This window comes from Heteronotia binoei, chromosome 7, assembly GCF_032191835.1.
Source record: "Heteronotia binoei isolate CCM8104 ecotype False Entrance Well chromosome 7, APGP_CSIRO_Hbin_v1, whole genome shotgun sequence".
Lineage (NCBI taxonomy): Eukaryota > Metazoa > Chordata > Lepidosauria > Squamata > Gekkonidae > Heteronotia > Heteronotia binoei.
In genome coordinates, this window is record NC_083229.1 from 83,936,604 (window position 1) to 83,961,831 (window position 25,228).

Consider the following 25,228-nt stretch of genomic DNA (forward strand, 5'->3'; position numbering starts at 1 on the left):
GGATGATTGAAAAGGAACTTCGGCTCTGGAACATGCACCTTGTAAAGTGCTTCAACCCTCTTAGACGTTGGTGGTACAGAGGCTGGTTTGTCCCAGGCTTCCTTCAATGTCTCCAGATGAACAGGGAGCATGGGAAATGAAGAGCCGACAGGAAGGTCTGCGTGCACTAGGTCATAGACCACGTCTGAGACTCTGGGCACTCTGCCGGAGATTTGGGACTTCTCGAAAGGAACGTACATCTAGAATGTTAAGACGTTGGCTCTTTGTCGAAGTTGGAGACTCGGTACTGAGGATCTGATCAGGTAGCGACTCGTGCACCGACGGTGATCTGGAGCTGATGCGGACAATTTCTAGTGGTGTAATGGCAGGCGTCGCGGTCGATTTCGAAGCCGGAGTAGTCTGCATCGAGGTAGTAACAGTCGTGGTCGGATGAGGCGTTGGAGGTCGAGTCACGGAGATCGGGTCGAGGACTTTATGGCTGGACTTGGACTTTTTGGGAGACTTCGGATCCGAAGGGTCTCTCGAGGTCGATTTGGTGCGGTGCTGCTTGTTGGATTCGTCAGACTTCTTTAGGTGTTTGCCGGATTTAGGCTTACTGGGAGCCTGCGCCACGGAAGCCACCGGCTGAGTCGTTCCCTTATGGATCAGGGAAGATGGAGAGGTCTGCGAACCCGATGCGTGCGACATTACTGGGCGCAGTGACGACTCTAGCAAGTGGCTTTTGAGTCTTGCCGCGCGGTTTTTCTTCGCCTTTTTGTCGAACTGGCTACAGTGCACACAGGAGTCTGTTCGGTGTGCCTCACCGAGGCAGAAAAGGCAAAGGGAATGTCCGTCAGTGGAGGGGATCTTCACAGCACAGCGAACGCACCTTTTAAAAGTTATTTTTTCCTGCCCTTCCATCCGCCCGGAAAGAGGGGGGGGGGAGAGGAGGACGAAAAAGCGAAAGACAGAGAAAGACTTTTTTTTAAAACGATACCAGAATGAAAGTGAAGAGGAGCGAAGAACATTGAAGAGATGAGAAGATAGAGATCCAAAGGACTGCAATGAAAGCAGGAGATCAGCGAGGTAGGTGTTTTCCGGACGGCGGTAAAGAAGAAACTGAGTGGGTTGGGCGCCTCCCCCTCGTCTAGGCATGCGCAGATGCTGCCTCCTCCCCAGGACGAGGGGAAAGGCGCGCCAAAATTAACGCTTAAGGATTGCTTTGAATTCTCCGAGGTGGGCCCGATCCTGGCGGATAAACCCATATGTGGGACTGCACAGAGACCACGAAGAAGATCTAAGAGTGAGGATCCACCTTCTCTATAAACTCCCCAATTCCACAGCTGCTGGCCAGCTCCACAAAAACCCACACACAACTACCCTTTCTCTTGTTTCCCTGAACTGAACCACCGAGAATAGCTGCCTTCATCCAAATCAGGTGCCTTCCTTCCCCTCAATAACCCTCTGGGATGCCACCAAACATTCCAAAGCCACAATGAAGACAGGTCTCTGAGATTCTGAACATGTGCAGAGAATGCCTTTGTTTGACAACCAGCAACCCTGACTAGTCCCCCACCTCCCCTGGTGGTTTGGGGGTGGGACTTCCAGCCAGACCCTAATGTCTCCGAATGCTTCGCCCTGGCCCCTTTTCACCCTTCTAAGCAGGGCCTTGCTCTTCCTTGACACTGGCCACAGCCAGCCCCGCTGGGCCAGCTCAGAGCCCCAGCATCTCTTGGCTGGGCAGCCCCTCCCTGAAAGCCCCACATGACACACTCACCAGTGACTGGATGGCCACTCCAGTGGGCACTCCTCTCTTCCATGGTGCTGGCCGCATTCTGGCCCACCACCAGCATTTTTTTTTCCCATGACAATTATAGTGAGGAAGTGGCTCTAATTGGTTTTTTTTCACCATTGGGAGCAGTGTTCCTTTTGGGGTGCCCACTGATGGGTGCAGTCTTTTTGGGCCAGGGGGGTTTCATGCTGGGGAGTCCCCTGAAACTGCGCTGCAGTTTTGGGGCCTCTCCCTCAAACCCCCCTCTGGCCAGAGCCACTTTCCCCACAGCAATTATAGTGGAGGAAGTGGCTAATTGGTCTTTCACCATCATTGGTGGCAATGGGCCTTTTGGAGAGCCCAAAGACAGGGACCCCCTGGCCCAATCTTTTTGGGACTTGGGAGTTTTATAGGGAAGAGTTCCCTGTGGGTTCCCTGCAGTTTTTGGGGCTCTCCCTCAAATCTCCTGCCCCCCAGTAGCCTCTAATGCCCTATGTTCCCATTGATTTCAATGGCCCATAGGGTATAATGGTGGAATAGGGGCACCCTCTTTGGGTGCCCCTGGAATGGGACCCCCTGGCCCAATCTTTTTGTGACTTGGAGGGTTTGTAGGGAAGGATCCCTTGAAGGTCCCCTGCAAATTTGGGGGCTCTCCCTCAAACCCCCTCTTCTCTAGGCGGCTTCTAATATACCCTATTTTGCCATTGATTTCAATGGCCATAGGGTATAACAGCCGCGCATCTACCGTATATGCGGCTATTCTGAGTACGGTAATAGGAAATACACGGTATTCCGTATCTTTTTGGCCCCGTGTATTTCCGAATCCGTGTAATTCCGTTGTTTTTTTTTGCTCACCCCTAGTGACAAGTGGAGTCCAAGGATCTGTCCTGGGACCTGTTTTGTTCAACATCTTTATAAATGATTTGGATGAAGCAATAGAGGGAATACTTATTAAATTTGCTGATGATACTAAATTGGGAGGGGTTGCAAATACAGTAGAAGACAGAAACAGGATACAGGATGACCTTGTCATGCTGGAAAACTCGGCTAAAACCAATGAAATGAATTTTAACAGGGATAAATGTAAAGTTCTGCATTTAGGTAGGAAAAATCCCATGCATGGTAATAGGATGGGGAGACTTGTCTTAGCAGTAGTATGTGCAAAAAGGATCTAGGGGTCTTAGTGGATCATATGCTGAACATGAGTCAACAGTGTGATGTGGTGGCTAAAAAGGCAAATGCAATTTTGGGCTGTATCAATAGAAGTATAGTGTCCAGATCATGTGAAGTGATGGTCTTGCTTTACTCTGCTCTGGTAAGACCTCATCTGGAGTACTGTGTTCAGTTTTGGGCACCACATTTTAAGAAGGATATAGACAAGCTGGAACGGGTCCAGAGAGGAGGGCGATGAAGTTGGTGGGTCTGGAGACCAAGTCCTAAGAAGAAAGGCTGAAGGAGCTGGGGATGTTTAGCCTGGAGAGGAGGCGGCTGAGAGGTGATATGATCACCATCTTCAAGTACTTAAAGGGCTGTCATATAAAGAATGGTGTGGAATTGTTTTCTGTGGCCCCCGAAGGCAGGACCAGAATCAATGGGTTGAAATTAAATCAAAAGAGTTTCCAGCTCAACATTAGAAAGAACTTTCTGACCATTAGAGTGATTTCTCAGTGGAACAGGCTTCCTCGGGAGGTGGTGGATTCTTCTTCCTTGGAGGTTTTTAAACAGAGGCTAGATGGCCATCTGACAGCAATGATGATCCTGTGAATTTAGGGGAAGATATTTGTGAGTTTCCTGCATTGTGCAGGGGGTTGGACTAGAGGTCCCTTCCAACTCTATGATTCTATGGTGACTTCCCTGGCAAAAAGGTATCTGCTTCCAAACTGTGTTGCTGCTGGTATAGCATTCAAACCCCTCCTAGCTGACTGAGCTATATTTGATGTGCTGGAGAAGACCATGTGGACTCTTCTTTATGTGCGGCAGAAGATATTAATAGTTAATGTAATGTAATATAATATTCCCACAGTCACCACATGCTGATTGGTGACTTCTATGCATCTAGTGGAAGCATCTTCAGGAGTCATATGTGATTAGTGAGTAGTGACAATGTTGGCAGGGACTGGGGGGGTGCTCACCCTTATTGCTGTGCTGCCATTATTATGCTTTTGATATTTCTGTTGAGAAGGACCAAGGTATGAAGCTCTTTCCCACTGACATTTTGACTTGGACTGCCAAATAATTTTCTATATGAATGACATGAAAATTAATATTCTGATTAATTTCTTAATCCATTTTTCATTCTACAGTGTTTCTTCAAATCAAACAAAAGTACTACTTGTGAAACAGAGATACGGCTATGGGCCTCCCCTTCCATCTAGAGGTACAAACTTTTAAATTGATTCTGATTTCTAAATGTAGACCACTGTGTGCTCAGTGATTTTTATACAAATAAATGAATGCATAACTATAGTCAAGTACAACCAAATTGAATTAAAATGTCAATATTTGCTGGGGAACTAATTTATGTTTGTTAGATTGGTATCCTTAATTGCAGTTCTAATGTCCCATGAACATTCCCATAAGAGCACAGCTTATTTTAAATCTTGTTTAAAAGCTCTGAGAAATATATGTGGTAGAGTAGGTAAAATATACTGTAAGTGTGTGAACAGTGGGTAGAGTGTCTCAGCTTGTGCTGTAGTAAGGTTAAAAAGGACATTGGCATGAATGGCCATTTCACACTTATGTCTTCCAGCATTTCCAGATCAGCAAGTCTTAAGAGACTAACACTATGCAGACCACTTGACATCAAGCTGTCCCCCCACCCCTGAGAAGCCTATGTATGACACCTATTTAAAAACTGTCCAATCAGACAGACTTTACTTATGCTATTGATCCAATGGTGAACAGAGGCAGTCATTTATTGAGTGATTGTCTTTAGTACATGGCATGATCCTGAAACTTGTGGCCAACTAAATTGGGAAGGTAAGTATGCTATTCTTATTGATTCCCAGATTTCTGATCAAGTCTAAACATGTGGCAGTGCCCCATCTTACCAGGTGTTTACACACACAGCAGCATCAGGTTAATACTTGGTAAGTTATCATCTCTATTACCCAAACAACACTATTTAGGTGGACTTTTGTTCTCTCTAATAGTTTCACACACAATCTACACATTAAGCTTCTTTCTGTGATCATTTAATTTCTTTCTTTCTTTTTGTTTTCTAAATGCAACAGCTGCTGTTATTTTTTTTTTTGAGGGGAAGAACAATAGGAAGGGAACGGGCTTTCCTATCCATGCCACTGTTATACGAAAAAAAGTCATCCTAGAACCACTTTTACCCCTACTCAACAAAATGTATGGGTTCCTGTATTTTTCCCAGTGTGCATACAAGTTGCCAAGGGAAAAAGAAATGAAGGAAAATATTTAAAAGTCTCTGCACTGCTCTCCCTTGAAAAATCACTGCCAAGATACTATAGCATTGGAAAAAGTGCACAAGGGCAACTAGACTGATTAAAGGGTTGGAACACTTTTCCTATGAAGAAAAGTTAAAATGCTTGGAGCTGTTTAGCTCGGAGATATGTCCACTGAGGGGCAACATGATAGAGGTTTACAAGATTATGCACGGGGCAGAGAAGGTAGAGAAAGAAGTACTTTTCTCTCTGTCTCACAATACAAGAACTCGTGGGCACCTAATGAAATTGTTGAACAGTCATGTTAGAAAAGATAAAAGTACTTCTTCACCCAAAGGCTGATTAACACATGAAATTCAAAGCCACATGGAATTCATTGCCACTAGAAGTGGTGGCAGCTACAAGCATACCAGATTCAAGAGGAGATTGGATAAACATATGGAGCAGAGGTCCATCAGCCACAGCATATTGTTGGAACTCTGTCTGAGGTAGTGATGCTCTGTATTCTTAGTGCTTGGAAGGGCAACAGTGGGAGGGCTTCTAGTGTCCTGGCCCCACTGATGGACAACCTGATGGCACTTGGGGGGTTTTTGGCCACTGTGTGACACAGAGTGTTGGACTGGATGGGCCATTGGCCTGATCCAGCATGGCTTTCTCTTATGTTCTTATGAATAATAATAAATGCCACATGTAGAGCACCTGATTTTTATTTCTTTAAGTCTATGTCCTGTAACAAACTGCTTTTGATTTGTCTGGGTAATTTGTAGCCCCAGGAAAATTCCCTCATGAGCTTGGCTACTTGACTATACTATCTGGTTTGAGAGTAGGGTTGTCAATCCCCAGTTGGGGGCAGGGTTTGGAGGCGCTCCCCCCACATCAGGGTCATCAGAAAGTGGGAGGGGGAATGTCTGCTGGGCCTACATTATTCCCCATGGAGATTGATTCCCATAAGGTATAATGGAGAAATAATCTGTGGGTATCTGGGGCTCTGGACCCCCCTTGTTTTTTGAGGTAGAGGCACCAAATTTGCAGCATAGCATCCAGTGCCCTCTCCAAAACACCCTCCAAGTTTCAAAAAGATTGGACCAAGGGGTCCAATTCTATGACCCCCAAAAGAAGGTGCCCCTATCCTTCATTATTTCCAACGGATGGAAGGTGTTTAAGGTGTGTGGTCCCTTTAAATGTGATGGCCAAACTCCCCTTGGAGTTCAATCATGCTTGTCACACCCTTGCTCCACCCCAATGTCTCCTGGTTCCATGCCCAAAGTCCCCAGATATTTCTTGATTTGGACCTGACAACCCTATTTTAGAGAGATGAGGGGAGGGGTGAGAGAGAAAGCCCAGTTGACAAAGTTTTGGTATATGCAAGTGTCCTCATCTGTATTTTTTCTTATTTTCTATTCGTATCCTATTTTTTCCTTTAATTGGGATTCAAAGCAGCTCCACTCATCTACTTTACTCTTACAAAGAAAAACACAGTAAGATAGGTAAGGCTGACAGAGTGTGATGAGTCCATAGTAGGATTGCCAGCTCTGGGGATTTTGGGAGTGGAACCTGGGGAGAGCAGGCTCAGCAGGATATAATGTCATATAGAGTCCACCTTCCAAAGTAGCCCTTTTCTTCAGGGGAACTGATCTTGGATGCCTGGAGATTGATTGTAATAGTGGGGGATCTCCAGGTGCCAGCTGGAGGTTGGCAACCCTAGCCCATGGTTGCCCAATAAGATTGCCATCTCTGGGTTGGGACATTCCTAGAGATTTGGGGGATGGAGGCTGGAGAGGGCAGGGTTTGGGTAGGGGGGAGACCTCAGCATAGTACAATGACATACAGTACACCCTCCAAAGCAGCCATTTTCTCAACGGGAACTGATCTCTGTTGTCTGGAGGTCAGTTGAAAAAACAGATTTCCAGGCCCCACTCAACCCATGATCATCCATGGCAATGCAGAGATTTGAACCCAGTTGTCCCAGGTCCTAGTGTTACACACCTAACCATCAGATCGCATCACCTTTTCACACCTTAGGGAAACAAGGGTGTATTGAGGTGCTGAGATTGACTCAGTTTTTTATACCAACTGTACAAATGAGTGCCAAAATCAAGATAGTCATAAAAATCTGTCATTTAAAAAAAGGAATGGAACAATAAGGGAAGAGTCAACAGAATGGTCTAACTATAGAGTTACAAAAACTATGTAGTACTGCTGAAATAAACAGAAGTTGAACATCAGTGGTATTTTCTAGATTATGCCCTACAGGAAGCATATTGTTGTGAAGGGAATGATTTCTTCATACCACAAGGAGGGTAACTTTAAGTTTATAAACCAAATTATTTTACAAACGCATAAGATAAAATCACTGTTTCTCAAGTCATTTTCCAAAAATGTATTTCTAGAATGAAATTGGGAATTTGGGATTTATGTTATAGATCAATTATTCTCTGCGTTTTTCATGGCAAAGCTTTTTTGAACAGTTCTGTCAGGATATTAACAAAGGCAGTTTCTCAGTTGTTTGTGGTTTGCCAAGTATATTTAAAAAACTGCTGCAATTAGTCAGAACTGCCATTATACTTTGGACTGTGGGTGTGCTGCAGCAATGTACTAGTGACTGTGACATGTGCCATCCTGGTAGAATGTTCAGAAAGGCAGGCTTTCACTTGTGTGACTATATTGCCCTCTAATGCCTGATTTAATCAATATTTTCAGAATCCAAATATAATGTCTGCATGATGTGAAGTGCAGTTATGAAAATCCTCTTCTTGGCTCAAGATTGACAGTGCAAGGCTGTGTAAGCCAATGGCCTGACTCATTATAAGGCATTTCCCTGTGTTCATTTGATTAAAACTCTGCTTGGATTTATGACAATATAAAGGGATATCCATGAGGAATCAAAGAGGAGAAGGTGGATGGATTAACCATTTGAGAGGGATCTGGTCTGTTTTGCAGTAGTATGATATGGCTGAGCTCTGAGAGTGGCTTCCTGTTCATCTAGCAGTGACTTTTCGACCTGAGAGCATGTGCCCAGACTGCCAAGGTTCAGGGCTAGGTAGGCAGTACAATACAAGAGAAGGGTTAAAAAAAAAAAAAGAATTCCCATCAACATGCTATATGGGGAAGTTTTGGTGAGGGAAATGAGTTTGGGTGGCATGCACCTCATGGTGCACATTGTCTGACCCAAATTTTGTCCACCATGTCAAGATATTAAACACTATTATTATATGCTATATATAATACTGGCCCCTTTGCAATTTAAAAGGATTCTGGGGTAGGGGTCAAGTTAGAATTGGGGAATGTATTTCTAAAGGTGCACATCCCCCCAAAAGTAATGCTCATCCTGTTCACAGCTGAAAATGTGTGTGGGAGAGCTATTATTTAGAAAGGGTAGAGAATGTATCCTACAGGAAGAGAATGTACCCCCAGTCCTAATCAATGCCTTCCAGGACTATTTTAATTCCAAATGGGTTAGAACTGTCAAAATGTTGTATCTCTGGTCATCACATGCTAAACAGTATACTTTAGAGATGGAAAGGTGCAAAAAAGGGCAGCAAAAACTGAGATGTTGGGATGTCTTCCCTGCAAAGAAAGACCAATCAGGTTGGGTTAGTAGGACTACCAATCCCCAGTTGGGGATAGAGGATTCCCTGGTGTGGAGGTCCTCGCCCCACTTCAGGTTTATCAGAAGGGGGGGAGGGAAATGTCTGCTAAGTGCTTTATTATACCCTGTGGCACGCCCAGGAAGAAAGTGGGGAGGAGGCAGGGACAGCACCGCTTTTTCAGTGGTTCCCTTGCTGCTGCTGCCCCCAGCGCGGATTGTGAGTGCACCAGAGGGGCATAGGAGCCCAGCCTTTGGCATGGTTTTTTCCACCAATCAGCTGTTTGGTGTGGGGGGGTTGGCCTTTAAAGAGCCCTGGAACGCGATGCTTCACCGCCCCTTCCCCGGCCTTAAAATTGTGAAGAATGGAGGGAGGAGGAGGCTGGGGAGGCAAATAGAGATTTGCCTAGGAGGCAGGGGGAGGTCAAATTTGGTGCTCCCACCTTGCTGGCCCAGGGGCCGTGGAGTGTGGCAGAGACCTTTGCCCACTCCTCATTTAAAGACCCCCATGGGGGCAGAGATGGGGTGTGGGGCAGCCTGGGACAACAAGAACCCTAGCACCCCCACCAATCTGTGGAAAAATTGTCTTCCACAAAACCAGTCCCTGGTGCCAAAAAGGTTGGGGGCCACTGCCCTATGGGATCTGTGGATATCTGGAGCTTGTTTTTTTGAGGCAGAGGCACCAGATTTTCAACATAGCATATGGTGCTTCTCCTCAAAACACCCCCCAGGGAGTCCAGTTCTATGTGCCCCCAAAGAAGGTGCCCCTATCCTTCATAATTTTTCTTTAAATGTGATGGTCAAAACTCCCTTTAGAGTTCAATCATGCTTGTCACAACCTTGCTCCAGACTCCACCTCCCAAATCCCCAGAGATTTCTTGAGTTGGACCTGGCAACCCTACATTGGGTTTTATTTTAATAATAATAATTAAAAACTAAGATGGGACTGCCATATATTTTATAAAACTATGCATGTGGTGAAGAATGTGGGTAAAGAGAACCTCTTCCCTAGAACTAAGGGGCACTCAAGTGAATTAAGGGGCACTCAAGTGAATTAAGGGGCAGTAGACTGAGGACAGGTAAAATAAAGTAATTCTTCGAACAGCACATTATTAACTTTTGGAACTCACTGTCACATAATGTGGTGATGGACCACTAACAGATAGCTTTAAAAGTGAGTGAGAGGCATCCATGGAAGATAGGTATTACAATGGCTATTAGACATGATGGATGAATAGGAAATCTATGTTTGGAGACAGTATGCTCCTGACTACTAATTACTGAGGGGTGAGCCAGATCAACTTTGTCTTCTGTGTCCTTATTGTTGGTCTTCTAGGAGCATTTGCTAAGCCATTGTGAATGGACATTAGATGATGGACCTCTGGTCTAATCCAGCTAAACTCTTCTAGTGTTCTTATATTGGAGGAGGGGGATTGAGACAAAGAAATACGCACTAATCTCATATCCAAGATGTTTTAAATCAATGGTACTCACTCCACAGCTTGTGGAGAGTCGCACTTGCATTTACTCTCAACCAAAAGAGCCACGTTTTCTTCTATTCCTGGTTATGAGGCCAGCATCTCATGGAGGCTTGCAGCTTACCTTTTCCTCCAGCAGCAGCTGTTTTGAAGTGGGGATCTCAAGACCCTCTAGGCAAGGGCCTTGGCTGCTTCCTGAAACATGGGGCATGTTCCACATTGAGACACATTACTCAGAATAGCCATAGGTTGCATTTCAAATTGCCACAAGTGGCTCACAAGCCTTGAGTATAAGTCAGCTAATTTTCTCATTTTCTGAAGGAAGCATTCCATGGGTCCTGAAAAGAAATGGGCATTCTCAGTGCTCAGTCCATTCTGGGACAGATTTTCTTCTTTTCTAAAATTTAGAACTCTTTTTAAAATATCTATGTAATCTTGCATATCTGAAAATGCAAAACCTATAACTCATCTGTGGACAGTTCAGTTTTAGTGCTCAACCTACACATGGGATAATCGAAGTCATTATTAGGAGGAATAGAATATACAAAGGAAAAAGAGAACTAGCAATCACTTGCATAGGAGATGATAAGATTAATATGATGGTGGCAAAGTCTGGTAAGGAGACATGATTTGAGATTTTGGAGTGAAATAATATTGAAGAGTTTAGTGGTCCATGCAAACCCAGCATCAATAAAACAGAAAAAAAAGAAAAGTCATCAGATTAAGGCTGCCAACTCTGGCTTGGGAAATTCTAAGAAATTTGGAGGTGATGTCTGGGGAGGGTTAGAGTGGGAAAGGAGCTGAGCAGCGATGTGACACCATACAACCCATACTCCAAAACTGCCATTTCCTCCAAGGGAACTAATCTCTGTATTCTAGAGATAATTTGTAATTCCAGGAAGACTCCAGGCCGTACTTCAGAGAGTTTCCTGTCTGAACCGGGAAGAAGCCTGTAGTCCTATTAATCAAATACTTCAACCTTCAGATTAAACTATTTGTAATACATATTTTGGAGTACTGCCCACAATAGTTTTAAGATTCAGCAAGCAAGTGATACACTGATAAATCTTGTATCTACTGCATGCTCTGGCTTTCTGTTGTTTTCCTGGCACAATTAAAGGTCCCAGTTTCAGTATAAAAATGTTAACTGGTATGGGGCACAAATACATAACGTTATGTCACCCCAAACCCTTCAAAGAACAGGGATGGCAAATGTAGGGCTCATGACCCAGTAGATAATCTCCATAACTTATCTGAGGACCCCATCTCATGGGCTGGACTACTGGTCAAAGTCACATATTCTTCTCAAAGATTGCTTTAAGGCAGAAACATTAGAATCACTGAAAAATTAGAGACTTCAGCGCATCTGAATTTATATTCTTATAATACATGAATAAAATATGCTATGTTGTTCATTGCATATTTAGTTATGTCAGACAACCATCTTCCCGCTGCCTCAGTCTCTTTCCAAATCCCAATATTTCATACAGTTATTTGGGTTTTGCTGCAATTTATAACAAATATGCTGAAATATAGTAATCATATTGTATGTGATCTGTGAAACAAGGATCAATAGCAGTTCCCTTCTTTCAACCATTTCCTTTTTAAGCCTGCAGAAATGTTTATCTCTTTCCTCTCCTGATTTTGCTGGGCCAAGCATGGATTCTGTTTCCAACAGAAATAGCAGCACTAACGTCAACTGCATACTTGAACAGTGATCATCAAACCTCCCACAGAAGACTGTAGAGAATGAATCAGAAGAAGATCCCCCCCCCCCTTTTAAACCAACTCTTACATAATAACTAAACACTTACATTTTTAGGCTCTTACTTGAGGTGCCACAGTTCAAAATTCTATCTATTTTCATTAATAATTTAGAGTGATCTGAGATCTTCATCACAAAGCACTCTCTATTTTGCTCACTCAGTAAAAAATGCTTTTATACTCCAGTACAACATAAGATAGTCAGTTGGAAATGATTAAAGAAGACTGTGTATTTCTTTTAACCTCTAAGTATCTAAATAAAAATCTAGCCAGAAAAGTGTGGCTTTCTTTCCTCATCGCTGGAGCCCTGCCTTTGAGCTCACCAGCTACTTGAACAAAAAGCAGCACTCCAAGGCAAGCACGGTCAGGGAGAGAAATACCAGGTTCAAAGGCATGCTCTTTCCCTACGTAAACCCTGCAGGCCCTTTCCTTCAAGTCATGCTTCATAACATCCAACAGACTGAATCAATGTATTTAAGTCTGGAATAATTTTGAATTAACACTGGTGTGCTTATAATATACATGTCACTAATTTACAAGTATGCCGTTTGAGAAAGAATAGAGAGTAGAAGACAAGCACAGAAGCCTGTATAGCCAACTTAACCAACTTCATAGAAAATCAAGCCACATCAAGTCCGCTAAAACATTACATTTGCACAAAGCAAAGTGTGCATCTATTATCATCTTATTCAAGTTAGTCTGTTATGAAGTAAAGTTATCTAGCTAGCTCTACTCCACACCTACCCTGCCTCCTGACCTCCCTTACATATCCATCTCCAATGCCATCTCTTCATTCCTCCTTCTATCTCATTTTGAACCCTTTTTTGGGATGTCAGCATATGTAATTCTGGACTTTCCTGGGGGAAACTCATTACTTCCATCCCCAATCTGTCTTATACACAACATTTAATATACATACAAGAATACAGATGGGAAAAATAATACTTAGATGACTGATAATGTCAGGTACTCCACCAAAACAATTATTTCATTCTTACTCAGAGCAGACATAGGGATTCACTTCACTGTCACTCCCAAAAAAGAAATCATCATAGTTAGAGATAACAATACTGCCCTTCAGAATCAAGAAAGAATTTTCCGTTCCCAGACAAATGAAAAGACAGATTCAAACCAATAACTCCATACACAGCAGCACTTTTTGCACATGAAATACTCAGGGTTTTTTTTGTAACAGGAACTCCTTTGCTTATTAGGCCAGCAGGCCGTGTAATAAGAGCTCTTGGAGGATTGTAAGCTCTTGGAGGATTGGCTACATGGGGGGGGGGGTGTCCTAATATGCAGAGGAGTTCCTGCTACAAAAAAGCCGCTCAGTCCAAAAAGTAATAGTTCCACATACATCAACTAAACTGGATCATATAACTTAACATATTTATTAATTAATTTATTTGTATCTCTCCCAGGTGCCCAGACAGGTAGTACAGTACGAATAATCTAATAAAAATAGTTAAAAACAGTAATTTAAAAACATAATAAACTAAAACAGCACATGCCCACACTATCAGAGCACTTTCTGTTTGTTCAGGCTCAGGCTGCCACCTTGACCTTTCTGGAACAGCTCTGTTTTTAGTGCTTTTACAACTTACTGGATAGCCAGGAGAGCAGGAGCCCTCCTGACTTCTTCTGGGAGTCTGTTCCAGAGGCATAGGGGTAGCATCAAAGGATGAAATGAAATAATTGAGAATAGCGATGAATCAGAAATGTAGTTCTCTGCTGAGTAAGAAAAATCATTGTGTTTCTTGAACACTGACAGGATAGCAGGCAATAAATTTTTCATTATACAAAATTATGAGATGATGTAAAATACAGCTATATAAAATACATGGTTATGAACGGGATGAAGTATAGCCAAACATGCCTTTTTAATGATAGCCTGGCTTTTTATCACTTGGAAAGAAAAGTAAGTAGGACTCAGCATTCACTATCTGGTAACATATTTCTGGATACTATAGCAAAACATCTGCTCCTCTTTTCGTTTTTCTTTTAAAGTTTCTACAGGCTGGAAAAATAGTTATGTACCATAAATATCCCTCTATGAGTCATTTACTTAAGTGAACAGCTGCCTCCTAATTAGCCAAATGCTCTTCATTTTAAATCATACAGCTAAATGAACAACTTGCAACAGGCCAGAATTGAGAAAAAAAAATCCAATATTGAAAGGGCACAAACCTGCCATTTGCAGCAATCTGTAGAGGTCAATACTTTGACTTCTGACCTGGTGAGTTTAGATAATCTTGCTTGTTGTCCGAGCTGAAGAATGTTCTGTAGCAGATGATAAATCTGTGTTAGAAAGAACAAAGACATTAGGTGTTCAGCCTTAGTTAAATACTCAAATGTGGAGTAGTGCTTAAAAAGTCAGACTAGGATTTGGAAGACCCAGTTTTGAGCTCCCCCTATGCCACAGAAGCTCACTGCGTGACTTTGGACCAGTCAGACTCAGCCTAACCTACCTCACAGAATAGGATAAAATGGAGAAGGAAAAAATTATATTCTAAACTTCTCTAAATAAATAAATAAACATTATCAGGAGTTTTATAGATTCAGCGATAATAATGGGATTATAAATGGAAATAATGGACATCCATCAAAGTGAAGCTCATTCAATAACACTGATTTCAATTGAAGACTTTAATGTATCTGTGATTCTCGTGTACCTCTACCTGATATATGTACTATATAAAATGTAGGAATCAAAAACATGGCCAATTCAAATGACAATGGGATGGCATGATCCAAGTATACATATTCTAGCACAAAGAAGTGCTTTATTCTGATAATGTATGTCACAGTTTGCTATTTTCTAATCAAAACTAACTTGTCAAAATATACATTTAGTATATTTTAAAGCAATAAGCATTTCAAGATTAGGATAACAACTCTTCACAAAAATAGGGTTTTGGAATAAAAAAGTAATCTTCTTCAAGGTAGCAAAGAGAGCTTTTAAGCAATGACAAAATGAAACAAGTCTAAATTTGATTAAATTTAGCTATTACAACAATCTTCAGCAGGCATATTTGATCAATAAATCCTCTTGAGAATCACTACATGCTTGTATCAAGGGAAATCTCATGACAAGTTTTAAAAAACAGTACATCTCTGCACAGTCATCATAATTGTTTGCCTTTGTCAAAAGGTCACTTAGCCCAGCCCAGGCTAAGTGCCTTTTGGTACAGGGCTGCAGACACAAGTGACTGTTAACAACAGTCCAGTAGCCTGCCACCAGTCCTTTTTTACTATTTCCACAGTTAGAACCCAAAGGACAGATTTCCAAGCACCCTGGGAGTAAACAAGGACGTTCTCTCCACAAGGAAGGCTTACACAAAACACTTACAATGGTAGGTAGTTTGCCAGTCTAGCCTCTGGATTAAGACTGAGAACCAGGAAAGCAAATAACCATGAAAATTATATATATATATATATAATGTGCAAGAATACTTCAAACAAGAGTAAAAGACTGTAAGGATAAAGCAACCAAACTAGGGATTTAAAGGCTCGCTAAAACTGTAATACATTGGTTACAAGTTACAAGATATTATCCATTCTCAGATGGAGTTACAGTGATCCAAACTGCTCTGCTTCAAAGTCACTACAGGCCACAGGCCACAGTTGGCTGGCCTATGCAAGCAAGTATCCAAGATTGCCAAAAGTAGGGTTACTATGTCCCCTTGCTGTCACAGTGGGGAATTTGGGGGGCATTCCAGGGGTGGTCAGAATGTTGCACGTGACATCCCCAACACAATGACATCACCTGGAAGTGACATTATTGTATTGATGACATCACACATGATGCTTTGGTTTTTGGGCAAAATGCTATGGGTTTTTTGCCTTCAAAATCATAGTTTTCCCAAAAATGACAGCGTCATCCACATGACATCCCCAGCGCAATCGCATTGGGGGTGTCACAGCAACATCTCTGTTGGAAGATGCAGTTTTCTCTGCTGGCTAACTGGCCAGCAATGGATTGAAGCTCCCAAAAGCAGGAGAGCCCCTGCTTGGACCTAGGGGTTTGACAAAACAAAGGAACACTGTGTTACAATAAATGATTATTAGAATAAATTCTTTTCCAGAAATTATTACAGTCTCTCTGTTGTAAATTCATATATTCTTAAAGTCACAGTCCATATATTCTTTATACAATGTGTATCACACTAGTCACCAGCCTGCTCAGAATTCCATGTTGATTGCAGCAACTGCTAGCAATTTCAATTGATGCAGGTGATGAAAACAACAGTTGTCAATTTCATTCAATCACTTGAAGTATGTGGAAACATGCATTCCTGGTTCTAAAGCATGTTTCTATTAGAAAATCTTCTTTGGGCCACAGTCATCAATGGAACCAGTGCTTCAGGCTAAAGCTCTCATACAGCAATCCATTACATTTCAATGGTACCCTGGGGGTTGGCAATGGCAACCCTAGCTGTACGTGAACAAGAAGATGCCTACAGGGCTCTCAAGCTGAGAACAAGCTAGAATCTTACTGTCTTATGGAGAAAGGGTCGCTTGTGGTCCCAGATATATGAACTAATGGAGTTCCTTAGTCAACACATAATTAAAGTGTTGAACCAACGGCTAAACAGATGACCTAAGCAACAGTCTGATCTGGAAGAAAGGAATGAAACCTATCTGCAGCTAGGTCTGTCCCTGTTCCCATTTAGAAGAAGAAGAAGAAGATATTGGATTTATATCCCGCCCTCCACTCTGAAGAGTCTCAGAGCGGCTCACAATCTCCTTTACCTTCCTCCCCCACAATAGACACCCTATGAGGTGGGTGGGGCTGCAGAGGGCTCTCACAGCAGCTGCCCTTTCAAGGACAACCTCTGCCAGAGCTATGGCTGACCCAAGGCCATGCTAGCAGGTGCAAGTGGAGGAGTGGGGAATCAAACCCGGTTCTCCCAGAAAAGAGTCCACACACTTAACCACTACACCAAACTGGCTCTCCTGGATGGAATGTGGATGGAATGTGCTTAACTGGATGGAATGTGCTTAACTGGAGAGTCAGTGCCTGGCTTTGCAACTCCCCTCTGCAGCTGTGTTATCATCAACTCTACAAGATCAGATTGTTCTAGGGTTGGCAGGTCCTTCTGAGTACCCAGCAGGGGATTTTGGGGAATGTTAAAGGAGGGGGCAGGGCCACCCCTAATGTAATGACATCACAGAGAAGTGATGTCATTGCATTGAGGACATGCACCTGTGCTCCAAGCTGTGAATTCATGGCTTGAATTACAGGTACACACTGTCCCAGCCCCCGCTTCTCACCCAAATCAATTAAAGGATCCTTTAAAATATTTTTAGGAAGAAGTAGGGGGGAGGGGGCTATGTGCATGTGCACTCCAAGCCACAAATTCACCCCTCTCCACCCTCTTCCTCCAAGATTTAAGGGGCCCTCCAGTTGACTGGAGGGCCACATGCTCCCTACCAATCAGCTGAAGGGCCCTTTAAATCTTGTAGGAGAGAAGGGAGAAGGGTGGCCCCCGGCAATTGGGATTGGGGGCAGGGCTTCTCCCTGCTGGCTAGCTGGCAGGGGATGGATTGGAGCCCCTCAAAACTGGGGGGAACCCTCACTGGGACCTGGGGAATGGCAACACTAATGTATTCTTTCTCAGCAAGGCAGTTTTGAACTCTATTTAACTTACAAGCAGACTGCATTTTAAGCCTGAACCAAACTTTGAATCAAAACAGAATCTTAAGGGAACCAAAGTTATTACAGTCTTATTTCTGTAAGGATTTGTAGGATTTGGGGAGGTGTCTTTCAACTGCCACATTGCCTTTGTCTTATATATCGTAAAAATATTGAATGTGATCTTAGTTTCATATAATATAAAATCATTAAATACAAAGGACACTGCTGATAAACATGTAATATCCTTTCCAAAAGAGACTTATGTTGTGGCCATTAACCTTCCTTGAACTATGAAATTACTGGAAGGAAAAAAAAAACCTTATGGCATTTTCTTCTATGAAAAGTATAATATGAAAAGCAAATATACATTACTTGATTTGAATCAACAAACATATAAAGAAAACTTAACATTCCATGTATATGTGAAATCTTTCATTTTTTTAGCCTACTGCAACTGGCTGACTGCTCAAATAAAGATGGTGATTACAATACAGAGGCTTAAAATCCTATTTGTAACACAGTCTGATTTTCTTCCTTTTTACCTACAAAAATGAGAGGTTGCCTTATCTGCTTCAATGTCAGGGAATAAAAAAATACCCACAAGCACAGAAAACCTTGACACTGAAAGGAAAGTGGAATCTCAGTAGAGTGTTCTAAATTGCTTCATGGGACACTGGAATGACTGGACTAGGTTTAATTTTTGAAAATATGACAGTGGATAATTCTGAATATCTAAAACAAGGAGGCCAATAAAATAACTTTGAATTGGTTGTGTTTTCTTATGATTTTTTTTCATAGTGTTTCTGAAGGGCAAATATACATTTTCACAATTGAAGATAACAGTATAATATTTACGCAAATTTTAACTGGTGTCATGGAAAATGCTAGCAGCACAATGTGAACAAAATGCACACTGTTTGAGGGAAGTGGAAAAAACAGCTGGAAAAAAAAACTCATCAAAGGTCAGAAAATATGTTTAGCAGAGGAGGATACAGTGCTGGGTGGGAGCAGAGTGTAAACCCTAGAAAGGTGAAATAAATAGATGTGAAAATGAGAAAATAAAAAGTCAAACATGATGGAAACTTGACCTCTACTGGTATTTTAAGGAAAACTGCAGTCATGTGGACCTCTGAGTATGACTTGGGCTAGAACAGGAGCGCTAAACATTTGTTATGAGGGCTGGATCTGAGATAAATGAGACTTTGTGGGGCCATGCATGTCATAAAATGTAATACCAGGTAGTGGGGATATAAACTTTATAAAGGACACAGACAAACACATTTTTTTTTTACGTTCTTGAAGTTCTTGCAATGTTTTATTTAAAATGGAAAGGTGGGGAAATAGTTGGATTGACAATGCAGTTTTCAAAATAAAACATTAAGAAAAAGCACAAGGATCATAGCAGAAACTAAAAATATAAAATGCTCTGAACCTAAGGAAACATGAAATGGCTGGGCATTGCAAGCTTCTCTCTCCTCCCCCCCTCAAAGGATCTACTCAGATTGGCAATGGCTCTCCAGTGTAATATCTCCCTTTGGTTGTGGGTTCCCAGGTTAGAGCACCCACTCGCTGAGCCATCTGCAGCAATCCAGATTTGAAGCAGGGAACCTCTCATTTGCTTACTTGTGTGTGATTGGGCATCAACCTTAGCTTTTCAAATTATGAGAACTTTTTGTTTTCACTTCTTCACATAGCTACAACACACATAGCTACAAACACACACAGAGAGAAAATACACAACTTCCTTGAAAATACCTTAAAGCAAGCATCTGATCTTCAAGAAAGATGTCTATTCCCATTTACCACTCCATTCCATCATTAGCTAAGTACACAAACGGGCTGCTAACATTGAAATGTATTTTATTCCATCTTCATTAACAGGATCCCATAAATTGATATGGTAGTTTGTTCATACAGCTGAATTGCTTTACTAAAGATTCACAGTACAAAAATTGTTATTAAAACTGCAGCAACCATCTGTTCACTGGGAAAACAGGCTGAATCACAAACCTGTGAGGGCTTTGTTCTTTGCCAGTATCCATGATTCAACCATAAGGCTCACGGTTTTTTGAGAAATATTTTCATGCTCATGTATCACAGAAGCTGCCTTGTAAAATACCGAGTCCCTTCCTAGTCAATCACTTGTACTGTGCCTCCCTATACTGCAAGCTCAGATTCTTCCTCAGTTAGGTCCTCTTTGGGTGTGACGTGCTTCTCTTCGTCTTTCCTTAAGTGTTTTTCCAAAAGTCTATGCAGAAAGCTAAGTAAGCAGATGTTTCAAGAGAGAACCTGGCATAGGAATCAGTGAGAAAATTCTCCAGGGAAGGATAAGAACAAGCTTAATTTTACAGTGCAGAAGGCAGAAATGGGCCCTTCAAGATAGATGGGTGAACATATGAACATTCGAAGCTGCCTTATACTGAATCAGACCCCTGGTCCATCAAAGTCAGTATTGTCTACTCAGACTGGCAGCGGCTCTCCAGGGTCTCAAGCTGAGGTTTTCACACCTACTTGCCTGGACTCTTTTTAGTTGGAGATGTTGGGGAAAGAACCTGGGACCTTCTGCTTATCAAGCAGATGCTCTACTACTGAGCTGCTGTCTCTCCCTAAAGGTGAGTAAACATCAAGGAACCAACTGAAAGGAAGACTACCAGGGAAAAAAATTCAATACAGAATGAGGTAGCTGACATCCTCTTTTGATATTTCAGTTAATGAGACAGAATGCACAAGCCATGACTCTATCTACAGCTCAACCTATATGCAGACACAAATATCCTCCCTCTTCCTTTAAAAAAACAAAAACAAAAAACAAAAAACCCCAAAAGTAGTCTCAGAAGGATGCAATTTTGAATGCATGAATAGTGGGATAGGGGTTGCTCAATCACAACTGCTTTCTCACTTTAAATAGCTGCCTGCCCAAAAATATGGGAAGGAGATGTGTTCCAAAGCTGCTTTTTCACCCGTGGGGAAATGATAAAAGGGACTTTATTTTTATGGCGTTACATTTACTTGTAAACTGCCTCATTCTGGATTCTGGAGAAGAGGCTTGCATTTCCTAAATAATTAAATAAATTTTCCCCTACAAGTGAAAAAGATACTTGGGAATGGACAAGCAGCCAAGAGAGAAGGTTTAGGCCATCCTTATTGAGACGTTTCTTTGCCCAGAATAACATCCTTGTGAGACTATTCAGAGGTCCAATTTAGATACGATGCTGGCATTTCTGTAAAAAGTAAACTGCCAGCCAGAGCAGGGTCATGGTATAATGAGGTACTCTTTTCCAAAAGATTTGTTCCATGGGAGAAGATAAAAATAAAAGATGAATCAAAGGATTTGGGACTTTCCAAAATCCTCCTGCAAATTTCTTTTCAATGGTGAAAATTTTGATAAATGCAGCATGGGAGGCAACATTGCTGCTGTTTCACACAGTGGCAGAGAGCTGATGCATAGAACTATTTCAAGCAGCAGAGCTGCTGATCACGTGAATCTCACCTTAAACTTTTCTGCGTGAAGTTTCCCAAGTATAAAGAACATGAATTGGTGATGTTGTCAAGTCAGACCAGTGAAAAGCTACTATATCAGTGAAGACATATTGATTTTTAAAGGTCATCTCAAGATGTGCCTTGCAAATCACCTTCACAGCCTGGTTAAACTCTCACTTCTCACTTTGGATTTGCAGGAGTCACTGAAAACAGAGTTCACAAGATGAAAGCTCCATAAAGTATCACTTTGGACCTTAGCTATCAGAGCTGAATCTGCCTTACTTATCCTCAGAGGAAAACAATGTCGATAAACTGCTATTAGTGAAACATAAAAAGAAGATATCTGAGATCTGAAATTGAGCAACATTTGACTACAGACACTCACTTTCAATCACAGTGTTTCTGAACAAATCGAAATGTTTGTAGATAAATTTTCACTTTCAAAACTGATGACTTTTTTAAAGAATAGTTTCATTTCTCTATTTAAATACAGACATTTTAAATTTTATGAACTCATTGATAAAAAATACATTAATTGGTAAAAAGCCAACCTTGTTCCAAAGAACATTCCTGCAACTTAAGCAGCTGTTCCTCCAAGAGAAGACAATTGGAAGATGAGGTACTTATGCTGGAGAAGGCATCTCAGGTTGAAGGAAAGCTTCAAACTTTGTTCAGTTAAGTTGTAGTACAGAGTTACCATACACCCCATTATAAACAGTAAAGAGTTCTTGCTGAACTTTATGAAAAGGAGCTCAGGAACATGAATAGATTTCTATGAAAGCCACATGCTCAGAATCTTTGCTTTTCTTGAGCTCTCACTGGATATGATATCAGTTCTTTCATTAATATATTCCCTCAGCTACACTACACTACATTTAGGTGAAATTCAATTTCTATGAATATATCACTTCCCTCCATACTTCTGTAATCAAAGAAATAAAACTGGACTCCACCTAAAAATAAACAAATACTATTCCTTCATAACAGGTATTTTACTTACGTGTCAAATGGAAGCTGTTATGTAACAGAGGGAAGATTGCTGTTATGCAACACAGAGAATTTACAATTCTTGCCCAGTGCATCACTTCATGGTGAAAGTGCCAACAAATTGCCACTGAGTTAGGGTCTTCAAAGCAAGAGAAAAGCAGATGTGGTCTACCACATCTACCACTGCCTGTTCTGCCGTGGTCTTCCATCCAAGTACTAACCAGACCAATTGCTTAGCTTACGCGATCTAATGAAATCAGACTAGCCTGGGCCATCCAGGTCAGGGTGGAGCATTACATATGGAGTCATTGCTCTGATAACATAGGTCAGGGTTGGCCAATGGTAGCTCTCCAGATGTTTTTTGCCTACAACTCCCATCAGCCCCAGCCATTGGCCATGCTGGCTGGGGCTGATGGGAGTTGTAGACAAAAACATCTGGAGAGCTACCGTTGGCCACTCCTGACATAGGTAATTTTATTGTTTCATATAATGCAGTTTTAGCATGTTTCTATATTACATATATTAGAACGTAACATTCATATCTAATAAATTTTAAAACAATTACAATAAGAATGTACACTGACAAGAATTCCCATTTGGCCATAGTCAGGTCACCCATAAAACATGAAGAAAACTATGACTGAAAAAGCCTTAAGATTTAAAAAAGCACAAGGTATTGTTTTCTTGGTTTTGTATTTTAGAAAGTAAGCATAAGATTTGAATATTCCCTCATTTAAAAAAATCAATGCATACAGAAATCTGTGAATGATTGAGGTTATTTTAGTTTATGGCTTGTGGGACCACACAAACAGTGACCATTCATGGACCTTCCTGTTTACCAAATTGTTATGTTTTGTGAGGGTTATGCTGTTGTAGAATGCCTCCCCCCCATGGACTAGGGATGCCAAACTTGCAGCAAGTCTCCAGCTGACTCTACTCTACTCTCCAAGTTTGATGAGGACTGGATTTAGAGGTGCTGACGTACACCCATCCAAAGCAGGTGCCCCTAGGAAAGTGCTCTCTGTTGGAAATCATAGCCAGTTCTCATCCTTCTGTCTCTGTCTCTAACTAATGTGCAGTGTTCCTGCTGATGATGGAAAACAACAACCGCATTTAAGCTGGGGGATATGTATCATTTTGCTCCTTTAAAGCAGAATGGGAACTTTTTTCTTGGCAGCCAGCATTGCTTGTTGAGCTTTGGAGGGTCACTCTTGGTGTTTCCATCCCTCCTGTCACTTTGATGATCAGTTTCCTTCCCTCTCTGCCTCTAACGCATGGCATGCCTGCTGCTGACTGAAAACAACGGCTGAGTGTGAGGTGGGAATCTATATAATTTTATTCTACGTGAACACTCTATATCATTCTACTCTATAGGAGCTCTCTTATTGGTGGCCAGTGCTGCCTGCCGAGCATTAAAGGACCACTATTGGTGTTTCCAGGACTGCAGAAGTCCATTCCCCCATTGCTTTGATTATTACCGGCAATTGGTTGACGCCAGCATATCTGCTGCACAAACTGTCAACACGAACTACATGAACCTTTGTAAAAACCATGGAGGTTCATTGCAGGCGTGATCACATGACCCTCAGCTCATGAACTGGGCAATTTTCATGACAAATTTAGGTTTGTGACAAGGTTCATGCCCATCCCTAGATAAGACTTCCCCTGGTGTCTTAACTCTCCACAGGCAGAGCTTTTTTGGATGGGGGGATGGCATATGCAATCATGATCCCCCACCAAATCTCTGAAATGATTCTGTTGAATGGTACCATTTCCTTTTCCTGAATGCCTGAATTTGCTTATAATCATTTAAGTGTGTTGCACTTTGAAACGCTATATTTGGAACACCCCTGTTGTTAAACATGTTCCATTGGACTTCTCCTGTGTACTTCTCCTTTAATCCTAAATTTGTATACTGTGCACCCATTGTGTGTCACAAAGGACATAAAGAAAAGCTTCTTAGCCAGAAAATCAAGGGAAGGGGGAATCACTGGAGCTTACTTTGCCATGGCAACGAATGGAATTTAAAAAGAAGCCAAATATAGATGACTGAATAAGGTTTGCTTGGTAACGTCACTGGATTTTATTTTGGCTCTATAAGCTGAGGGCTTCTACTGCAAAGGTTGAGAAGTCCTCAGTTCATTCCTTTACATAATGATTTGAGGAGAAAGATAAACATACGAAGTTGGAATACTAATTATACAGTTCTACTTGTAATGTTATTATTTATCATTTAATCATATTTTCATGTCTCAACTGACAGCTTATAAGAAAGAGTAATCAAACAGACAAACCTTCTCTACATGCCTCATAAATGTCCTATTTGTCTCAGTACTGGCAAGGTTATGCTGCTGTTATAGCCCCCAAGTTATTTCTAAGAGCAGCAAATCCCTGGTACCTCCTTTTGGTGTAGTGGTTAAGTGTGAGGACTCTTCTCTGGGAGAACCGGATTTGATTCCCCACTCCTCCACTTGCACCTGCTGGAATGGGCTTGGCAGAGGTTGTCCTTGAAAGGGCAGCTGCTGTGAGAGCCCTCTCCAGCCCCACCCACCTCACAGGGTGTCTGTTGTGGGGGAGGAAGGTAAAGGAGACTGTGAGCCGCTCTGAGACTCTTTGGAGTGGAGGGCGGGATATAAATCCAATATCTTCTTCTTCTTCTTTCTGTTATGTATGTGGATTCAAGAGAAGACTTTGGGTTTTCCTGCCTGGCTCATTGGAGCCATATGGACTGAACTTGGGACCTGTGGGCTGCAGGATTCAAATCTCTGCAGCCCTGAACCAATCACAAGCCCCCACTGGTTTGAATGACCCAATAACGTGCTTGTGCGGGAACCCAGAGATGTACATAAGTTTGGCCTGTGGGCCCAGTTAGCAATCTTGTAGAGCAGCCATCTACTATACTACTCTTAATGAAGAGCTTGCTATCACTGATCTTGAGACTCATCAATGCATAGAACTCACTATACAATATTTTCCATATTTTCTGTACCCACACAACTACCTATGTGTTGCAGTCATACTAAAAAGCTTCTTATCCATTAGTGTTAGCACAAACACAGGTCTGGTGAACAGGGTTTACTACCACAGCAAGTAGATGATGTTATATACGAACGTATGAAACTGCCCTATACTGAA

General features: G+C 41.9%; 1 protein-coding gene across 3 annotated transcripts in view; it reads right to left on the reverse strand.

Moving 5' to 3' along the window:
* DLGAP1 (DLG associated protein 1) overlaps nucleotides 1-25,228 on the reverse strand; it is a 456,386-nt gene that overhangs the window by 266,541 nt on the left and 164,617 nt on the right. For all 3 annotated transcript variants that reach the window (XM_060243934.1, XM_060243935.1, XM_060243933.1), the window contains one exon: nucleotides 14,176-14,286. The gene's annotated coding sequence lies outside the window, so the exon portion shown is untranslated. The remainder of the gene's footprint in view (nucleotides 1-14,175; nucleotides 14,287-25,228) is intronic.